Consider the following 19,301-nt stretch of genomic DNA (forward strand, 5'->3'; position numbering starts at 1 on the left):
AGGCTGGGGGAGCTCAAATTTGCGAGAGCTGGAGGAGGCGTCGGGCAGGCGGCTGTCGCCCGAGCGCTGCGCCTGCGGGGGGAGGGGAGGAGGCTGCTGGGAGGGAGGGCGAGCTAGAGGGCGGAGGGAGGGAGGGGGAGGAGGAAGAGGAGGGAACCAGGGAGGGGGGACGCGTTGGGATCGCGGCGCGCGGCGTCACACGGAGCCTGGGCTCCCAGCGGCGAGGTGAGGCGGAGCTACGCTCCTTGCTGAACGCGAACCGAGCTCGGCGGCAGCGGGGAAGACGCGCCGGAGCCCAGACCGCGACCGAGAGCGGGAGCGGGAGCGAGGCGGCAGCGGCGGCGGAGGGGGAGCCCGCAAGCTGCCGGGCGGGGAGCCCAAGCCGCGCTGTCGCCGCGCAGGGAAGACTTGGCCAACACACTCACACACACACGTTCACACACCCAGCCCGAGCTGGCGCTCGCGGCTAATCGTCAACATGGCGCTGGGGCTCCTGCCCGAGCGCGGGCGGCAGCAGCGGCGACGCGAGAGCTGCCGAGCCCGGCCGAGCCCGGCCGAGCCCGGCCCAGCCGCCGGAGCCTGGAGGATCGCGCGGGGCTGTCGCCACCTGCCCGGAAGCTTTGAGCCCGCCCCGCCCCGCCCCCGCCCCCGCCCCCACCCCCACCCCCACCCCCACCCGGCCCAGAGCCCACCCCTCGGCGGGGCAGACCCCGAGGGCAGCCGGCTGGCAGCAGACGGCGAGGGAGGCGAGCGGGCGCGGCGCCGCGAGCGGGTTGCGGGCAGCGGGGGACGGCAAACTTTGCAGTTCGCCGCGCTTCCCCGGCCCGGCCCCTTCTCCCATCGCCAACGTCGCCACCCGACTTTCCTCCAACCCCGCACACCTCTCCCCACCCACCCCGCCTCCCGTCGCTCCTCCTCGCCGCCTCGACTCTGCTCCGGGGAAAACTTCAAAGCGCCGGATCGCAGGCTCCCTGCTTACTCCCCGGCTGGGGACTTCAGGTCAGTGCCCGGAACACCTTTCCCCGCGGAGGCCGCGCGGGCTGGCGGGCGTGCGTGCGGCGGGCTGCAGTCGGCCCCCTCCCTCGGGGCCCAGACTAGCGGCGGGTGGCTCCTCTGACTCTCTCGCGTACCCCTCGAAGCTTGTGCCTCGCGCTTCACTTTGGCTGCTTTGCTCGCTTTCGTTTTTATTTCCTAGCTGTAAGTTATTAAAAATGCAGCCAACCTAAGCGGCCCGGCGTGGGCTTCGGGGAGGGAGGGGCGCGGCGGGGGCGGACTGCCGCCCCCCTGGGGGCTGGGAGGAGAGCAGGGAGTTCGCGGAGTGGAAGTTTGCAGGCAGTGTGTGCCTGTGTGTGCGGGAGCGCGGTCGTCGCTGAGTGCCGCGAGTCGGGCGTGGGGGGCGGGGGGGGTGAGCTAGGCTGGAAGTTGGGAAGCTCGGCTCGTCGTTAGCTCGCTAGCAGGAAAGGGAGGGCGGCGGGTTCCCGTCTGCTTTCTTTTTCGACTCGGGAAAGAACTGTAAAAACCTCCAGCCGCCGCTGCCTCGTCTCGCCTCTCCGGGAGCAGCTCGTTCTTGCTCGTGGAACGACGGCGTGTGCGTGCGCGAGGGTGTGTGTGGCGGGCGCCCCGGGCCGAGCCGAGCTCGACCTGCCCCCGCTGCCGCGCGACTCGGGAGGGGAGTCCCGGTTTTTTGTTTTTTTTTGGGCTTTTTTTGGCTTGCTCCAAAGCGTGAATCACGTGGATTAAAAAAAAAAAATACTAGGAAATGGAGCAGAGCGAGGGGTTCCGACTCTGCCCGCCCGCCCGCCAGCCAGTCAGGTCAGACGCTTTGTTTTCTAAATGTTCTTTTAAAATTGTAATCTGCCACCCTGGTCCACCCCCACCTTCCCCGCGACGTCGTGGGGTTGGTTTTAAGTTGTGAGACCCCAGGGGTGGGGGTAGATCGTGCGGGGGCGGGGGCGGCGGCGGGCAGGGGGGCGAGACCTGGGTCCTCCTCTGGGTAGCGTGGAGTCCGGTGGAAAGCCCTGTAGGGCGGGTGCGAGTCTGCGGCCGGAGGAAGTTGGTCCCACTCGGAGGGCGTGCGGCGCAGAGGCTGAGGGCGAAGAGGAACTTGCGCACCCGGGCGCGATCCTCGGCCGAGGCGGGGAGGGCGAGGCGCCGCTGCGCCTTGGGGCCCGCGCTCGGAGCAGGCGGGCGGCTGCGCTGCAGAGCCTCCGCCAACTAGGGGTCTCGGGGCGGCGGCGACGTGCTCCTGCTGTTTACCAAGCAAGCCCCGGGGCGCCGTGTGCGGAGTAGGGCGGCTCGAGGCACGCGTGGTCCCGGCGGGCTTCGCGCCACCTGCACTCTGGAGTGGGCACGTCCCCGGGTCCCTGAGACGGCTGAGCCTGGCCGCGTGTAGGCCGAAGCCGGGGCGAGGCTTAATTTGCAGTTAATGAATCTTTTCCAGAAAGTCCGCGATCTCCAGCTAGAGGCTGTGAGTGCCCGCGCGCGAGGGCGCGCGCCGCCGGCGTCTAAAGGGTTGGGGGGTTGCGGGGATGGAAGAGCGAAGGAGGGGGGAGGGTTATGTGTATTTAAAAACAAACCTTAAAAAAAGAAACCAGCGCGCTTCAAATAGGTATTCGTACAGCCTCTTGTGTCTAGAGTAGACAGCTCAGGGTTTTAGCTGTTTTGTTTGTTTGTTTTTTTCTTTTTTGAGAGAAGGCCAGAGGAGGGGTAGTGGTATTTGCTTCTAGGGGTAGTCTCTGGAGAAAAATCCTTAAAATGACTTAGGAATAAAAACGAGGAGGAAATGGCCCACCCCAGAAGGTGGTGGGTGGTGAACGCAGACAGACTTGGGTATTTGTAGCCATGTGACACTTGCTGTGGCACTGGAAACGGACACCGCGGGCCGAAATCAATCCTTAGGAGGTGTTGGATTCGGTTTGGCCAACAGAATTGCTTGTGTGGAAGGCATTTTAATTGTCGGCCTCCGAGACTCCTGTACGTGGACACTTGGAAAACACATTTGCTTCTCGACCCTTCCCACTCCACCCCCGACCCGTTATCTGGTCTGGGCTTTGCAGTGTCGGTTCCCTTGTTTATTTTGGGCATGATTTCACCGCGAGGAGGAAGCGGGGAGATGGCGGTGATTAATATGCCGTCCAGGTTTAATCCGAGGCTGGCCTTTAGTGTGCGGGTTTACGCCGCCACTCACCGGGATTGCCTGGGGTAGTGGCGGGGGGGGGGCGCGGGGTTCGGGCGCCAGGCGCTCCGCGGGCAGGTCGGGGTTGGGGCTCGGACGGCCCCAGCGCCGTCCTTTGAGGCAGTGTCACCAGTAGGTGACTGAGAGTTAATTAAGAAGTGTTCTCCGGATCAATGGGCCGCACAGCTCATTAGTGATTCTCTCCAGCCCTTTGCAGGGCCGGCCGGGCCTGTGCCTCCCACACAGGCCGGGACCCCGCGGCCCGGGCTGCGGAGAGCGCCTCTGGGAAGTGGGGAGGGATGGGCGGCGAGGGGCGACCGGGAGGTGAGTGTAACTTGGCCGGGCGGCGCGTTGCGTGCGGCGCCTCGAGGCCCGCGCAGCCCGCTCTTTCTTCCTGCTCTCGGTCGCCTCGACTGTGTCTTTAACTCGCTCCCGCTCGCGTCGCTGCCTGGCTGCTCCTCCCCGCCTCCCTCGCCTATCTCTTGTTCTCTAAGCACGACGCCTGTGCTCCCCGCCCAGTTTGGGATTAGACAAGATAAAAATCGGACTGCCCAGCGCGCAGAGCTGTGACTGTGCCCCGGCAGCCGGGCTGGCGGGAGCGCTGTGGGCCGGGGCCGGGGCGGACCCGCTGTGCGCTCGGGGCAGCCCGAGCCCGCAGAGTCCCACCCCGACCCTGCAGGCGCGGTCACGCTCCAGCGTTCTGTCTGTCTGGGGGCGGGCCGCGGAGGCGGCGGCAGACTCCCGTGAGCGAGCGAGCCTTCGGGCCCAGCGACCAGGGTGGAGGCAAGGCTGCGAGGGTTTCTCTTAACCCTTTAAAGACGATAGGGAGCGTGGGGGTGGGGAGTGTAGTAGAAATTCCTGGAGGCAAAGTAGCCCCCTGGGGAGAGGAGGCGGGAGTCTGGGCTTAGGGTTTTCCTTTCTCTTCTGTGTATGCAATCTCACATCCTGGTACATTGGGCTCGATTCTTCGACGAACCAAATGCAGCTGCTAGGTGATCTAATTTGACCCGATACTTCTCAATGGGGAAGGTGTGAACACACACAGTGGGCACCCTCACTTAAGGAAGTGAGTTGGGGAGATGCAGAGGTTAGACCTTACCGTTCCCAGCGGCCCAGTATGTGACGGTCTGCTCAGAGCTTTAGTCAGTGGGGCCTCTGACCGAGAGTGTTGCCTACCAAAGACCCAAGCCTGAAATGCCTGTCCAGTGCGTACAGGTATGCGTCGGAGAGAGCAAAGGGGTCCTTGAGTTGTCTATGGAAATAAAAACACTTTTAACCATGAACTTGTGGAGAGTTCAAATAAGATATGTGCAGGGAGGCAGCCTCCAAACAGGAGTCGGACAGCGATGTGTACAAGATCGATCATTTGTATACACATCCATGGGGTCAACATTGAATGGGTCTAAAAATTTAATACAACTCTGCAGGCATTGGTCTCGTTCTTTCCCTGAGGTAGACCCCTGAGGTAGGTGGGTTACCCTATAGAGAAATGAATCATTAGTCACACTCCTCTCTCCTTCCCCCTCCTCTTCCTTTTAGGGTTTGTAGTCTTAGGGGATCCTCTAGTTACCTTAAACTGCAAACCCATATTGGTCTGGGAACGAGCCCCATTATAGGCAAAGCAAGAATGTAAGTCGTGGGGAGGTGTACGTGTTAGACAGGAATGCACAGATTAAGATGTGCGCCTGAATGACATGTGCTGAGACAAATCAAGACCCTTGGGCTCTGGTGCCCACATGGAACAAGAGATAGAGAAGAGAGAAAGAACTGGCCGCGAGGAATGTAAACATGGGTATGCAAATACTGAGACCTAGAGCGAGATTCTAGGAGAAAATCCCAGACTTTGTTGAGCTGGAAACTGGAGCAGGATTTCTGTAAGTTCGTTCGAGAGACAAAAGCCCATTTAAAGGTGTGAAGAGGGTCACTTGGAAACACAAAAAGCATTCACATGCATACATCCATGCTTAGATACACAGGCTGAATGACAAAAACTCCTCAGTGCCTGATGAAGATTTTCCTGCCCAGTGAGACAGAGCAGGGCACGGAAGTGTGGGCCACACAACCACATCGCACACTCATTCACTGGGAAATACTGTGTCTTCGGCTAGAGGGAAAGTGAGGGCGACGGTGCCTAGCTAAGGGTGGATGGCCCTTGGTTACTAAGATTGCTTCTGGTTATAGTTTCTTCCCATCTAGGGTGGGGAAGAGAGTATGTCTTGAGCAGGTAGGAGGATTTCTGAAAGATTTTTGAGTTCTGGACCCTGAGAGGATGGATGGTGGAGGAAAAAGAGGAGTAGCTTTGCATTCTGGGTCGGAAGCAAGGGATGTTGCGCTCCTCTAAGCCCTGTTTGCTAAGGTGGCGCAGGGCCTAGTGAACTGAGAGAGACTGAACCGAAAGAAGTGCGAAGCTCGGCCTCTGGGCGGAATCAAGGGGAGGTATGCTTACTTTCCCTTTCCCCCCCTTGAGGAGACCGTGCGGGGACGGCCAGCGTAGGGAGGGCGCCTCTGTGACCCCAGACGCGCGCGTAAACTCGGCTTGGGTTTGGTTTGCGCGTGGCGTCGGTTTGCCGCGGTCCCTCTTTGTCTGAGCCCAGCCGGGAATTCCAGCTTTTATTGGGAAGACCGCACTCGGGTGGAGCCCGCGCTGGGTTGGGCACGACAGCCGGGGCTGGGCAGGAGGCTCGCCGGCCTCCGAGCCGCCCGAACCCCAGGACGGTCCTCGGGAGTGCCCAGCGGCCCCGGCAATGCCACCTCGGTGGTTTCCTCGAGGGCGGCGGGCCCGGCAGACCCAGCCCGGCGGGGCGTGGGGCCTCACGGGTCCACTTGGGCCGCTGTACCGCCCCTCTCCCCGCTGGCCCCACCGCTCCCCCGCCAGCCCTTGGCCGAAAGGAGCTCTGAAGGCCCTTTGTTAAGCGCCAGGGTCACACCCGTGCCCTGGGGGCCGCGCAGGGGCGGGAGGACCTTCTCCTGGCTGGAGGCCTCCAGCCCTCGGCTCACAGGGGCCTCGGCCTGGAGGGGCCTCGCCCAGTCAGGGGAGGGGAGGCCCGTCCCGACCGGGCTGCCTCGCCCGAGTGAACGGCCGGCAGGATTCCGTCTGTTTGCAAGGCTGGCTGCGCTGCCGGGGCCTAGATGGTGGCGCTGGCTTGAGAAGCAGCCGGGGCAGGAGTGGAAGGTCTTCTCAGGCCACCCCCGTGGCAGCCAAGCCGCCTGTGCCCCGAGCACTTGGCCGGGGACGTCTCCCAACCTCCAGCCCGGCCCGTCGGCTTTCGCTGGTTGCCCCCCATGTGTTCCTCCGGAAGGGATAGCTGACTTTCTGTTGGATGGGAATTAACCAACGAGCTTCCCCCCACCCGCAACGTTTCTGTAGCAGGCCCCCTTTACCAGCGCAGGCTCATTTCCGCCGGCCCCTAGTCGAGGGTGTTGGAATTGGGGGGGGGGGCGTCCCCGCACTTTGTTATTTCTTAGAACCGTGTCTCCCCGGCCAGCCATCGCCCCTCAGCACCCATGGGCTCCGGCGCCCCGTGATTAGACTAGCGGGGAAGTCCGCTAGGAGAAGATCCTGACAGCATTAAATAGAATTTGATCTAAAAGACAGTTTCCAGTATAATCTCGTTATGCATCACAGACTCCCGGTGTTACTTTGTGGAAGGCGGACAATGATCAATTTACATTGACCCGGGGCTGGGCGAGCTTTTAGATGGTAATTGCCGTATTGATTTGCATGCAGAAAGGAGACCTGCTAAAATTAAAGACCGGAAGCTAAATGAAACTAAATTTATTGTCTAGGTGCAAACCAGAGGAAGTACTGGGGGGAAGAGGGTGAGTGAGGTCAGGGTGCCAGGGGCAGAGCAGGTGAGAGGCCCAAGAGCTCCGGGAGGTCACAGATTTGGGAGCGATCTTTGCCCTGGTGATTTCAAAACGTGAGGAGGGGGCTTGTTTAGGGTATGGGGACCCAGCAGGGAAAAGTTATAAACAGGCACTATTCCATTGAAGGCACTGGGATCTTTTAATGCTAATAGTAACTGCGAGGGGGGAGGAGAGGTTTATAGGGTTATAGGGGTCTTCCTGCACCATTTCCGGCACCCCCCATTTCTGTTGTTCTACCCGAGCGCTCATAACCGTGCCAAGGGCACCCAAATTCTTGCATCTGAAGAGTTAAATTTTTTTTAAAGACGGGCCTTAAACTTTCCCCGCCCCCCCTCCCCCCGCGTCTGGTCTTTCGAAGAGAGCGCGAGTAGGGGGCGGTTCTGCATGCCGCTGCGGGCGGGCCTGGACCCTTTGGAGGCTGCGGGAGTTCCTCCCCGGACGCAGCAGCAGCCCCAGACTCGGCCGGACGCCGATCGCTTTGGGAAGCGGCTCGTTCCAGGTGGCCCAAGTGGCGGGGGCGGGGGAGGGTCTGGCGGGGCCAGGGACTCACGGTGCCCGGGGGCGGGGGTCACCTCCCTGGAGGTTGGAAGGGCCTGCACGGAGGGTGTGGAGGAGGGAAGGCGGGGGCTGGAAATCGTGTCCCAATCGGCGGTGATCGCCAAGGCTGGAAAGTTTAAAAAAGAGAGAAAGCCACTGGCTGCAAGGCAGGGGCTGCCGGGCCGCCGGGGCGTGTTTGGCTGACTAGAGGGGTGAGGACCCGGCTCCGCCATCGCCTCGGTCCGTCCCGCTGCGGAGGCCCTGGCCTGCCCCAGGCGCTCCTGGAGCCATTTCACGCATCCGGAGCCTCGGCCACTGGAGGAGCCACTCGCCCGGGGCCGGGAAGCCGCAGGGGCGGCTGAGTGTCCGGCCCTCCTGCCCGTTCCCCTTCCCACCGAGCTGAGCTGGAGACGGCCCTGGGTCGTGGAGCCTGTGGCGTCTGTGGCATCGGGTGTGGATGGTTCCCGGAGCTTCTGAAAGCCCGGGGCAGAGCAGGAAATTGAAGATGGGGTGGGGAGGGGATGTTGAGCACTGACCCTGCGCTGCTGGGATGAGAAGTTGGGGAGAGGAGAGAGAACCCCAACCTCCGGCTTGTCTCGGGACTTGGCTTTTTGTGGGGACCCCCAGGAGTCCAGGAGGGTCCAGCATCTTGCAAGGCGCTTCCCCCTCAGTTGCCTCCCCAGCCCACTTTGGTCCCTGGGTTTTTCATTAAAGTCCTAGGAAAGGTAGATGTAGGCAGTCTTTCCAAAGGGCTTTTGCTCTGTCTAGATAATTTGATTGATTGCTTTATGTGGCAAAACTAGTGTGGCAAGCCTTCTTGTAGTTCCAGGTGTCAGCACTTTTTCCAGAGACCTAAGAGTAGCACCCACCTCCCACTGCCTGTTCTGGGCTCCTGGAGGAGGGGAAAGTGGAGGCTTGTTGGGAATCCCTGGCCTCACAGCAGGGTGTTCCAGTGTAGGGAGATGGGTAGGATGTTGGCAGAAATTTCGAAAGACTTCACATGGACCAAGAGATTTCTGGGTGTAGGAGAAACTAGGATGCGGGCTCCTTGTGGACCGAATTTCATAGGTGTTAAGTGCTATCCTTTTACTCTGTATTGGAGTACAAGGGCTAAGGAAGCCTTCCGAACTTCTTGGGGATTCTGGATGGCACAATTTGACCGATCATTGGCTCCTCTCCGCAACTCCAGGACTGAGTTTGACCGTGGCCCATTTTTACTAGCTGTGTGACCTTGGGGGCAGGTTATTTATGGCCTCTGAGCCTCAGTAAGTTTCTTCATTTGTAAGACTGGGTATAATTTTCCACCTTTAGGATCAAAGAATACTTGGCACATAGTAGGTCTGGAGGATTAGTAATTGCTTTGAATGACTGGTCAGATTCCTATAGGTTGCTTCTCCGTTCCCTGCTGCCCCTGAGATGCCCGCCTCCCCCCCGCCCAAGACCTGCGTAGGCCAGTGTCTGGGGACCAACCTGCAGGTTAAGCTCCCCTCCAAGGGTATTCCTGAGGCTATTCCTCCAGGTCTGCCTCCGTGGGTTCCTCTTTCTTTCCCTTTGTTACAGTTCTTTGCATTCTGGGCTTTAAAGGAATCCATATGAAAAGGCTGGGATTTTTTTTTTCTCCCCCTAAGTGGGATCATTTATATGGTTAGGAATTGATTCCAGAACCGGTATGTAGGTGCTCTTTGGCAAGTCCTCCCGTCATTCTTTCGGGGGGAGGGAACAGCAGCGGCTGGAGGGGAGAGAGCTGGTGGGAAGAGGTGAAAGGGTCTGGCCCGCTGCAGAGGCCAGAGGTGCTGTGGTTTGTCTGATAGGGATTAAGTCCGGATGTTATGAGGTCTCAGTGTGGTTTTCAATAAAAGTCTGTCAGGGATTGCTTCTTTTCTATGGATATGTATTTAAAAAAATTTACTAGCATGAGAAGAAAACCAGACCTGTATGGATCCAGGCCGGTAGTAAGCTACTGTGATCAGGTTTCCTACTAGACTCCCAGAGGGGAAGTGAGCGTTTGATTGAAGCTACACTTGGTTCTTGACTCTCTGGGGATGCCTGCTGTGAAACAGGAGCCCTCCCTTTCTCTCCTCCCCCCCACCCCCCTTTTCCCTTCTTCCCCTAAAAGCCTTTGTGCTGAAAGAGCTTCAGTAGGCATGAGTCCCTGGTACCTCTCTAAAGAATGCCTTCCAGCCTTTGCTGACATTGTTTTGTGAACGGCGGGTTTTACCAGGCCAGCAGTTTTCCCCCCATCTTAGCTCACTATTTTAGAGGTTCGAGTATGCCCAGGATGCGCCCAACTGCAGTGCTTTCCAGTGTGTGTAGCCAGGGCCTTGCCTGTAATCTGAAGACACCTTAACCTTTGCCCTAGGTGCCCCCCCGGGGGTGGGGGTGGTGAAGGTGGGGAGAGCAAGGACAGGGGATCGTTGTTGAGGGTCTGTTTGTTTTCTCCAGCCACAGAGGCAGAGGGGTGGAGTGGGGCGAGGCCGAGAGTACGTTCCAGCCTTGGGTCTGATTTAAAACTTGGTTTAGTTGGAGAAACTCTTAGGCATTTAACAGTTCTGTACAAATGCAAACTTGACATAGCTCTAGGCCTACGTCAATTAGGAAAGAATAAATGAAGTACAGAGATGTCCAAACTATGTAATTCCTAGAGTTGTCTGCCCTCCCATAAACACATGACAAGTGCCAAGGCATTTCCAGTCAAAACACCCATGGAACCAGCAGCCTCCATCCTTTGTATTTATTATTTTATTAACAGCATTTTACAGAGCATTTAACAAGCACAGCCTGCCTGCTTTCCACCACGGCTCTCAGCAGACTGAGGGGTGGAAAACAGATGGGGGTGGCGAGGAGTGGTCTCTAGGAGAGACTTCTAAGCTGGAGAAGTCTCTTCAGATGGGCAAGGAAAAGGAACATTTGGGGTTCCTTTCTCCTGGCCCCGAAGAGAAGACAAAAGTGATGCTTTGGAGGAAGAAATCCCCTCTCCCTGCTCCGGAGGAAAGTCGTGCGGATGTGGTCTGTCTGGTCTCCACTTGGATTCCAGAAGGTGTGAAGCAGGGTCTGCTTTCCCAATACTCTGCCCATCAGTTTGCTTTTCAAAGAATAAGTATTTGTCTGTTATCATTATTCTATATCCTGGTGGAAAGGTTATAACGAAAACTAATGCCTTTCTTAAGTCATAAAATGAGCCTGTATGATTATTTAATTAAAATCTATTTAAGGACCGATTAGGCGTGTAATTTGCGCTAATAATGACGATGATGGAAATGTTCGACTTAACCAAAAATCATAAAAGGAGACATTTTGATCAGTGGGGCGACCAGGAGGGATTCAGGGAGTTGGACGGTTTTCCGAAACACGAGGCTTTGGGCTGCAGAAAGTGCCGAGCTGCCTAGCCTCTGGGACCACGGTAGAGAGGGCTGCAGGACCCCAGGCTTGGCCGGGGCAGGCCGACCCACGCTTTGCTGAGCAGAGAAACCGACCCTGGGAGTCTGAACAACCTTTATTCCCAGCTGAGGAAATGGGGGAGGGGGCCTGAGAGGAGGACACTCTGGGAGAGCTGATGAACCGCACAGAACTCTGCGCGACATGGCTGTGTTCTCTTGCTTTAACACTCAGCAGCGACACACGCGTTGCTGCCTCGGCCAGCCTTGGCTGGAGCCTGGAGGGGTGGGGGGAGGGGGGGTCTCTTGTTCCGGAGAAACCTGCCAGCTGCTGGGCTTGGTGCGAAGGCAGACACAATGCTGCTGTCGTTGGTTTGATCTCTAACTGGATGGTTAGTCTGGCTTTAACTGTGTGGTAAGGGGGGAATGTGAAGGCTGTTTACAGCGAGTGCAAAGAATGTGACAGCTGTTGGTGCAGGAGCAGCGCTGTGCCTCCTCGGCGCTCACACAATGCGCGCACTGTGCAGGCCCACGGAGAGCTGCAGAGGTGGCCGCCCCTTGCTGGCCCGGGAGCCCTCGGATGCGCTGCGAGAGAGCCCTCCGGCGGCGGCACCCGCACCCCCGCACCCCGCGACACGCATCTTTCTGGCTCCTGGGATCGTGGTGGACGTGCGCGCTGGTTGGTGTGTTGTGGTTTAGGGAACTTGTTAGGCAGAGGTGGCAGGAGAAGGCCTGCGGGGTCATGAGTGTCAACTGTCTGGAGGGGTTTGGCCGGGATCTGTTGACCTGGGGCCTCAGTGGCTTGTGACCGGGTTGTTAAGATTTGGGAAAGTAACTTTCCACCCTAAAGCAAGCCTGTTGGAAAGAATGTATTAACTGAACGCTTTCTGGAAATTGCAGAGGCTCTGAAGGCCGTTGTTCTTCCTCTGAAATGGCCCTGTTATTCAGACAAGTTCAAGAGACAGGCGGCCGCTGTGTTCTATGCCCTCGGCCCTGTTTCCTGGATTGGAAACACAAGTGTGTAGGTTCAGGACCCGAAGGGGGGTGAATGGGGGTGGGGAGGGGTGCAAGTCGGCTTTTGATCACCCGCCTCCCTTTGCCTTCCCGGTTTTTAAGAGCGCACTTGCCTTTCAGCTGCAGGACCAGCGGTGCTGTCTTGAGGTCTGCCCACAGCGCCACCCACTCTGTGACTTAATCAACTAGATGCCCACAGCCCGGCCTTCTCTGAGTTCCTGGTCCTCTGCCAGGCAGTGCGGGGAGGCGCCAGGGTGGGAGGGAGAACAGTTGGTGGGTGGCAGCAATACCCCGCTGGGCCGGTCCAAGCTGGCGGGCTCAGGATGGTCCTCAGGATGGTCCAGAAGCTGGGCCTGCCCCTGGGCTGTCCTGGGGCAAGCTGGGTGTAAGCACCACTCCCCCCAACCTCAAGGTTGAAGGCTTCCGCAGCCCTGGCCCCCGGGCTTTGGAGGATCATTTAGAGCTGACTTAATTCTATATCCTGCCCTTCTGTGTGATTCCGGCCCCTGAGTGTACAGCTTGCAGGATATCTGCAAATTACGGGTCCACCTCCGCTCCCCCCCGCCCCCACATCTACTCTCTGAGTTATAATGTGGACTTGTACATCTAGTTGGGTTCCCTAGTGGGGAGCTGGGAGATGCTTCTGGAATGATACATGAACTTCGGTGCCGGTTCTATAAATTGGTCTCTTTTTAGGACGTGTGCCATTTTCTGTAGGAATGTTGCTTGCAAAACGAGTTTCGCCTTGGAGGAAAGGCGGAAAGATAAACAAGCCTGCAACGCCAAAGCGCTGGCAGTCTTGCCCTCCTTCCAGCTCTCTTAAAGCAGCCGGGCTGCATTTCCAGGATTAGACTCGTGCTTGTGAAGAGGGACTCTGGTTGGCTTTTTTTTTCCCCCCGAAGCAAATGCAAATTAGAGAAAAATAATTTTCTTTCAACGATATGCAACGTATTAGTCACTTGTTATCGTGCTCCGAGGCAGGCCTCATTTGCGCGTCTGCCAGCTCGCTCACATCTGCTCGGCGCTGTTTGGGCATTTTAACCTTGGTGGTGTCGTGTCTGGTCCCACGGATCAAGGAGGAGTAATTAAGCTCTGAACAGCTAGAAAAATTCACGGGCCCCCACGTCTACCGCAGTTTTCCCACAGCTTTGTTTGTGGTGTTCCGGGTTCCAAGATGAACAGACGTGGGGTTCCTATTGTTCCTCGTAAAGAAAGTGGGAGCCCCTGTCCTCCTCTGACCCTCATCCCCAGCCTTCCCAGGACTCCCAGGCTGCACACAATCAGCAGGGAAGCCGGGTGCAGATCACAGGACCCTGTGTTTTATGCATCTTTTATTCGTAAAAAGTTCCTTTGTGCTTCCTGTGTGTACTAATGATAGCTGTTGTAATAGCTTTCTGGTCTAGCTTGTTCCTTGTGGGGGTAGGAGTTTGCAGTGAGTTCACTTTATTTCTACAAAGCCCTGATGGAGGCTGCAGTGCAGTGACACCCCCTCTAGAGTCGTGGTCTATGGATCGTTTATTCTGGATTTGCCTCCAGGTTGTGTAGACTCCAAGTGGGAACCCAGCCTGTAGGGACCAGACCCGAGGGGGTGTGGAGGGTGGGTTGGCGGGGAGGAGAGGAGTAAGGTTGATGAATTGCATTCAACCTCGGTTTCCTGTCCTGGGCTGCTGCCTCCTGTTGAGGGACACCAGCTTCCAAATGGGGCCCCCTCTTGCATACACGCGTGGTTGTGTGTGGCACAACCGTGAAAGAAAGTGAAAGGAACAAAAAGCCGAGGCCTGGCGTCGCGGGGGGGGCGGGTTGGCGGGGGGAAGGGGAAGTGTCTGAGGTTGGTCCAAGAGCTGACGGGGGGCCACGGCTCTGTTTTTGGGAAAGGGGGTGTGTGGCGGGCAGCCCCGGTTTGGCAGCGGCTCTCCCGGTCGATCCTTGCTGGTGCCCCCCTCCCCAAGCCCCCGAGCCCCCTTTTACAGCTGGCTACACCTGGCTTGCATCTTTGAATCGGGGAAGGTGGGGGAGGCTTCCACGGAGAGAACACTCCAGACTGGCCGAAGGGAGCGCAGGACGATGGGCCGGAGCGGTCTCCAGTCAGTGCCCACTCCCCTGGGGCGCGCCGCCGCGCATCCTGGGTTCTCCGTGCGCCCACCCAAAGTTGCTTTTTGTCAGAGATTCAGCGGCAGGCGCCTGGGAAGGGGGAGCCCAGAGGAGCGCGCGGGCGGGGTGAGCTGGGGTCGGGGGCTGGCCGAGAGAGCCGGGGGTCCTGGACGGTCGGGCGGGGGGGGTGCGTGTGGGGCGGGCGGCCCCGCGCGGGGACCTGGCGTAGGAGGGGCGCGGAGCCTGCGGCAGCGCAGGGGTGTGTGGTGGGAGAGCAAATCCCTTTGTTGCCGACCGATCCGTGCTCAGGGCTGAGGCGGGGGAGGGGGCGCCCCTCCCCCACTCGCCGCCGCCGCCACCGCAGCCGCCGCCACCGCGCCGCTGCCGCTGCGGGCCAAGTTCACTCCCGACTGACCCGAGTGGCTCGCGGCGCTATCCTGGCGCCCTGGGAGGAGGCAGGGAAGGTTCTGGTTGCTCAAAAGGTCAGGGCCAGCCGCGTGAGTTTCCCGTCCCCCACCCCGTCACCCCCGCACTCCTGCTCCGCAGCTCTGTTACTAATGCAAAACTTGGGTCGTGAGTGGGGACGCCTCTGGAGGCGGCGACAGCCATGACTTGGAGTGTGCCAAGAGACAGCGCCTGGGCAGGCTGGATCACTCCTCCCACCCCCCACTCCCCCCCAGCACCCATGCCCGGCTGCAGGACCCGTCGGGCGACCTCCTTCAGCCACACCCCAGGAAGCCTGCGACCCTCGCCCCGACCTGGGGGCATCCTTGGGGTTCCCTTCTCCCCACTGCTACACATACTGGGGAAAACATCCCAGGAGGACTTGCCCCAACGCTGCACACCCTGGACCGCTTTTTCTCATCTCCCACCTCCTCGCGGCCCCCATTGCTAAGATAGGAACTTCATCCCTCCCTTCCTTGACGCCAGTAGAGAAGTGTCTGTGTGTGACTCAGTCTGCGCTTGGAGCAGTCCCAGGAAGGGCTCCCGCGCCATGAGCTTTGGGCTTCCATGAAAGCCACACACTCTGCAGAAGGTCACCCCTCCCTGGCCCCCTCTGTGTCCCTGCCTCAGCCTTCCCTCTGACGCAAGAAAACTGTATAGCCGTTCTGGGGTTTGTTTGTTACGTAGACTGTTTAGTGGAGTCAGATGCTGTTTAATGGGTTAGATGTGGCCTGCACCAGCTATTGCCAGGCAGAACTCAAGTCCATAGTGCAGTTTAATCCTCTGGAAAACACGGTGCCAAATATTTACAGATGAGGGGGCCAGAGTTGAAGAGGTCCGGCCACCTGCCCAGAGACACGCCGTGGATGAGAGTGGGAGCTGGGAGGCTGTGGTGACTGCGCGCGCGCGCGTGTCCTCCACAGAGAACCATCCATGCCGGTGCAGTGAGAGACACCCCTTCCGTGAAGAGGTCCTCAGCCTACGGAGGACCGTGGCACATGGCATGCTGGCTGGGAGCCCTGCCGTCTGCCCGGCCTTCTGAGCCGGAAGCTCCCCAAAACCTGTCCAGGTCTTCTTGGTCACTAACTGGATAAGTGCCTGATGCGGCATGGGGTGCCTAGAGAGTGAGGCCCTAGGAAGGGGCACCGTTCGTATTGGAGTGGAGTTGGGATGGTTTGGTGGCACTGCTTCCCATTCCGTCGCTGTCACTTGACACGCGTGCTGTGCAGACTTGAACCAATCCATCAGCGCCTCAAGGGCGGAGGCAGTGGAAAGTGGCCCGGTGCCAGGAGGAGCTGGGGTGGAGAGAAAGGAGAGGTGGCGGGAGTGGCCTGGTGCTGCCTTCCTCCCTGCGCTCACGCCAGCCTCTCACGGCCACTGCTCCTTCCTTTGCAACCTGTGTGTTGCCTGCCAAGGGAAGTCGCCTTTAAAGAAACAAAACAAAACAAACGTTCTCTCCTGCTCCTCATTCCATAATGGTGTCTTCATGGCAGGAATCGGCAGAACGGTGGTGGGTGCAGCTGGGGACCCGTGTGCCCCCTCGTGTCTTTTCACAGAGGGCCAAGGTGCCCTCGCTCAGGGATGCCGAGGCTGGGGGGACAGCTCCTAATCTTGGTCCCTCTGACCTCTTTCTGCCGATCAGGCTCTTCTCCCCAGCGTCCAGGCCAAGCTCGGATGCTAATCATATCTCCTGGCTCCCGGACCAGATGACTGCCCAAGTCTGTGGAGGGAGACTCAAGCTCTCCTGTGCTTGCCCTAGGGCCAGACCGAAAGCCGGAGACCACGCGGCAAGTCTGCGTTTTGCAAGCCGGGTCTCTCCCAGAACTGGGTGTTCAGCGGGCAGCCACCACAATTCCTGGTCTGTTCTTCAGAAACCAGACGCTCTTCCGTCTCCCCGGCTGACCCCTTCTCTTGGCCACCTTCCCTCTTCATCCCTATCCCACATCCTTGCCCCCTTCTCTCCACTGCTGGAAAAAAGGGTTAAAACCCAGAGCCAAGGTGTAGCTTAGCAGCTCCCACTGGAAACAGGTTGGTGCTTGTAAAGTGCTTTTCATGACTGACTTCACACATCTTGGCACTTCCAGAAGCATCACCCACCTGTGGAAGAAAAGGGGGGGGTCGTTGAGAAATAAGGGCAGATGAGCCTCTTACATACAGCAGCAAAGCGCCTGCTCTGTCTGCCATCTAAATCACGTCATTTGCCCCCTGCAGCATGACCCACAGCCAAGGGTCAGGGAAGTCACTTTTGAAGAACTTTTCCTTGGAGGTTAAAAAAAAAAGAAGAAGAAGAAAGTAAGAAAGACCCCGAACTATTTCAATAGCCGCTTCTAGAAGAGGAATGGGGTGAGCGTGGCGGTGTCTCTGACCCTATCTCTGTGTCCCGTGCGCCCAAGATCCCCTTAGTTAGTTTAGTCCTACATCCCAGAGAGATGGGGGTGGGCCCGTTCTTCAGGGATGGTGGGGTGTACGCAGTATGGCCTTTGCCCAGGATGAGGGTGTTCCTGCCCAGGATTTGGGCTGTCACTCTGGAGAAGGGCCTCACGCCAGGCAGGGCCCCCGGCTCCTTGGCCCTTTCCGCTCAGGTCCATCTTTGGCCCGGAACCTGAAGAGTTAAAAGTCTTTAGCTCGTTGCAATGAAATTATGGCTGGCAGTGGCGCCCCTGTTTGTTCAACAGACCTCCACTTTTAAACAGTTCACAAAAAGTTCACGGGGCAGCTAAAGTTTATAAGTGTGTGTGTGTGTGTGTGTGTGTGTGTGTGTGTGTGTGTGTGTGTGTGTGTGTGGGTGTGTGTGTGTGGGTGTGTGGGGGGTGTAGTCAGCAGGATCCAGTACTGAGCCTTGCCCCTCCTCCTCTTGTTTCTTCACAGCCAGCCCCCCGCCCCGCCTCCACTCCCGTGACACCGGACCACGCTCGGGGCCTCAACCCTCCATCTGACCCTGTGCACGTAAGAACACTTCATCCTGACACTGGGTGTCATTTATCTGTGCGGCGTTAATATTGAAAACCCCACCAGTCAAGACGTGGAAGGGCGGGGAGAGGCTTTGAAAGCACCCCATGGTCCCAGGTGTCTCTAAACTGCATTCCCCTCTCATGCTAAGTCCAGGCCGCCCTTTCTAAAGAAAAGCCCTTTCAAGGGAAGGGGGCTGCTGGCCCTTTTTGAGGGGAGGGGAGAGGGTTCAGTAGGATGATTGTGGCAGGGGCCTTTCTGTTTCCTCAGTCAGGTGCTCAGAGGTCCTTGTCCCAAGGTGACAACTAAAGGAGACATGTAAGAGGCAGCTTGTGTAAGTTTTGAAGACTGGAGCACCAGAAGGAGATTGGGGCTTCGAGGGCACACACACTTCGTCCCTCATCCTTTTCTTAAGGGTTTGATGGAGTGACCCTTTGGCTTCTGGTATAATGTCCAAATTTCATCATGACACCCAGCCAGGGGGTGGCATGGTGTGGTCCTCCCGCTGCAGCCACGGCCAGGACACTTGCACCGAGGAATGTTGCTCCTCCACCTTTTAGATGAGGCTTCCCTGGACATCTTCCTTTTGGTCTTCCTTTTGTAGAAGGGGCTGCAGGGGTTAGGGAGGGGACACTTTGTTGAACGTGCCTTCTGGTCGGCCCTGCACTAGTGGTGGCCTGCCCCCAACTTGATCTGTATGTTCGAAACACGGAAGAACAGCCCGTGAGCCCCCCACAGAACCTTCCTTGATGCCCAAGTCCATCTGAGTCCACCTTTTCGGGGCACTGTGGCCAGCCACTGGAAATGCCCCAGTCTGTCTGAAGAAAGGGACGCTTCCTAAAGAAATAGCTTCTCTAGAATCCCACCAGGCCGGACACAACTGGGAGATCCCTGCCTCTCCTCCAGCTTCATCGTTGAGCTCTAACTATGCGCCGTGTGTCTGCGGCGTGGGGCTCTTGATGAACAGACAGTGTTCTCTTCTGTATAGGGGCCGATGGGGGATGCTGGTGGACAAAAGCCTGTGTTAGGACAAAGAAATGCAGAGGGATAGCCTGGCTGGCTTTGGGATTCAGGTCTCCCAGGTGCTCCCCGACCCCACCCCTAGTCACTCTCGGAAAAAGAGTCCCCAGTCCTTGGTGGCTCCCACCCAACAGACCTGGCAGTCAGCTCCGTGTGCTAAAGTGTAAAAGCAAGCATTTGCGTATTTTTTCCTGCTAACAAAGGAAATGTGTCGACTTGGGGAACATTTGGGCTTTCGGAAGCTGTGTGGGTGGGTGTGTGAGGGAGGAGAAAGAAAAGTTGCCCCCATGAGCTGCACACCAGTGATTTCACACTCAGGTTTGGGTCCTGTGTAAAGAGGCCGTGGCTGGGGGGGGCCCTCCCCGGCCACCCCGCCCCGGACAAGGGAGTCTGTGAGCAGGGGAATTGCCTAGGGCCATCGGTCCCAGGCATTAAAGGCTCCCCTACTTATTTATTATTAACCCAGCATTTAACAGCAGGATATGGAGCTGAAGCGCAGTCAAAAGAAACGGCTCAACCTCCAAAGAGCAATTAAAATCCTGCAGGAGGATAAATCACGCGCCGTGATAATCCTGTGAATGAAATGCAGCTTGTCCTGACCCTTCACTCATGCAGCAAACTAGAATGTGGTGTGGGTGGGGCTGGTGGGCCGGGAAGTTAAGGAGGGGGCGGGGCTCTCCCCTCTGCCTCAGCAGCCTCCCCCCTCCTCCCGGTAGACGGAAAACGGGTGGCTTCTGCTTGCTCCCCGTGGGCCGGAATCTTGCAGCCCCAGGCCCAGCCCGGCAGCCTGGGCTGCTACGATTTCTGCACTCGCTCCTGATCGCTGGTCC

At 58.3% G+C, this 19,301-nt stretch overlaps 1 protein-coding gene across 1 annotated transcript in view; it reads left to right on the forward strand.

Moving 5' to 3' along the window:
• Positions 1-751: 751 nt before the first annotated feature.
• LOC307055622 (BCL-6 corepressor-like) overlaps positions 752-19,301 on the forward strand; it is a 792,095-nt gene continuing 773,545 nt past the window's right edge. The window contains 4 exon segments of the mRNA XM_079707827.1: positions 752-999; positions 16,714-16,845; positions 17,371-17,448; positions 17,722-17,785. The gene's annotated coding sequence lies outside the window, so the exon portion shown is untranslated.

Source organism: Hyperoodon ampullatus, assembly GCF_949752795.1.
Source record: "Hyperoodon ampullatus genome assembly, chromosome: 7".
NCBI lineage: Eukaryota > Metazoa > Chordata > Mammalia > Artiodactyla > Ziphiidae > Hyperoodon > Hyperoodon ampullatus.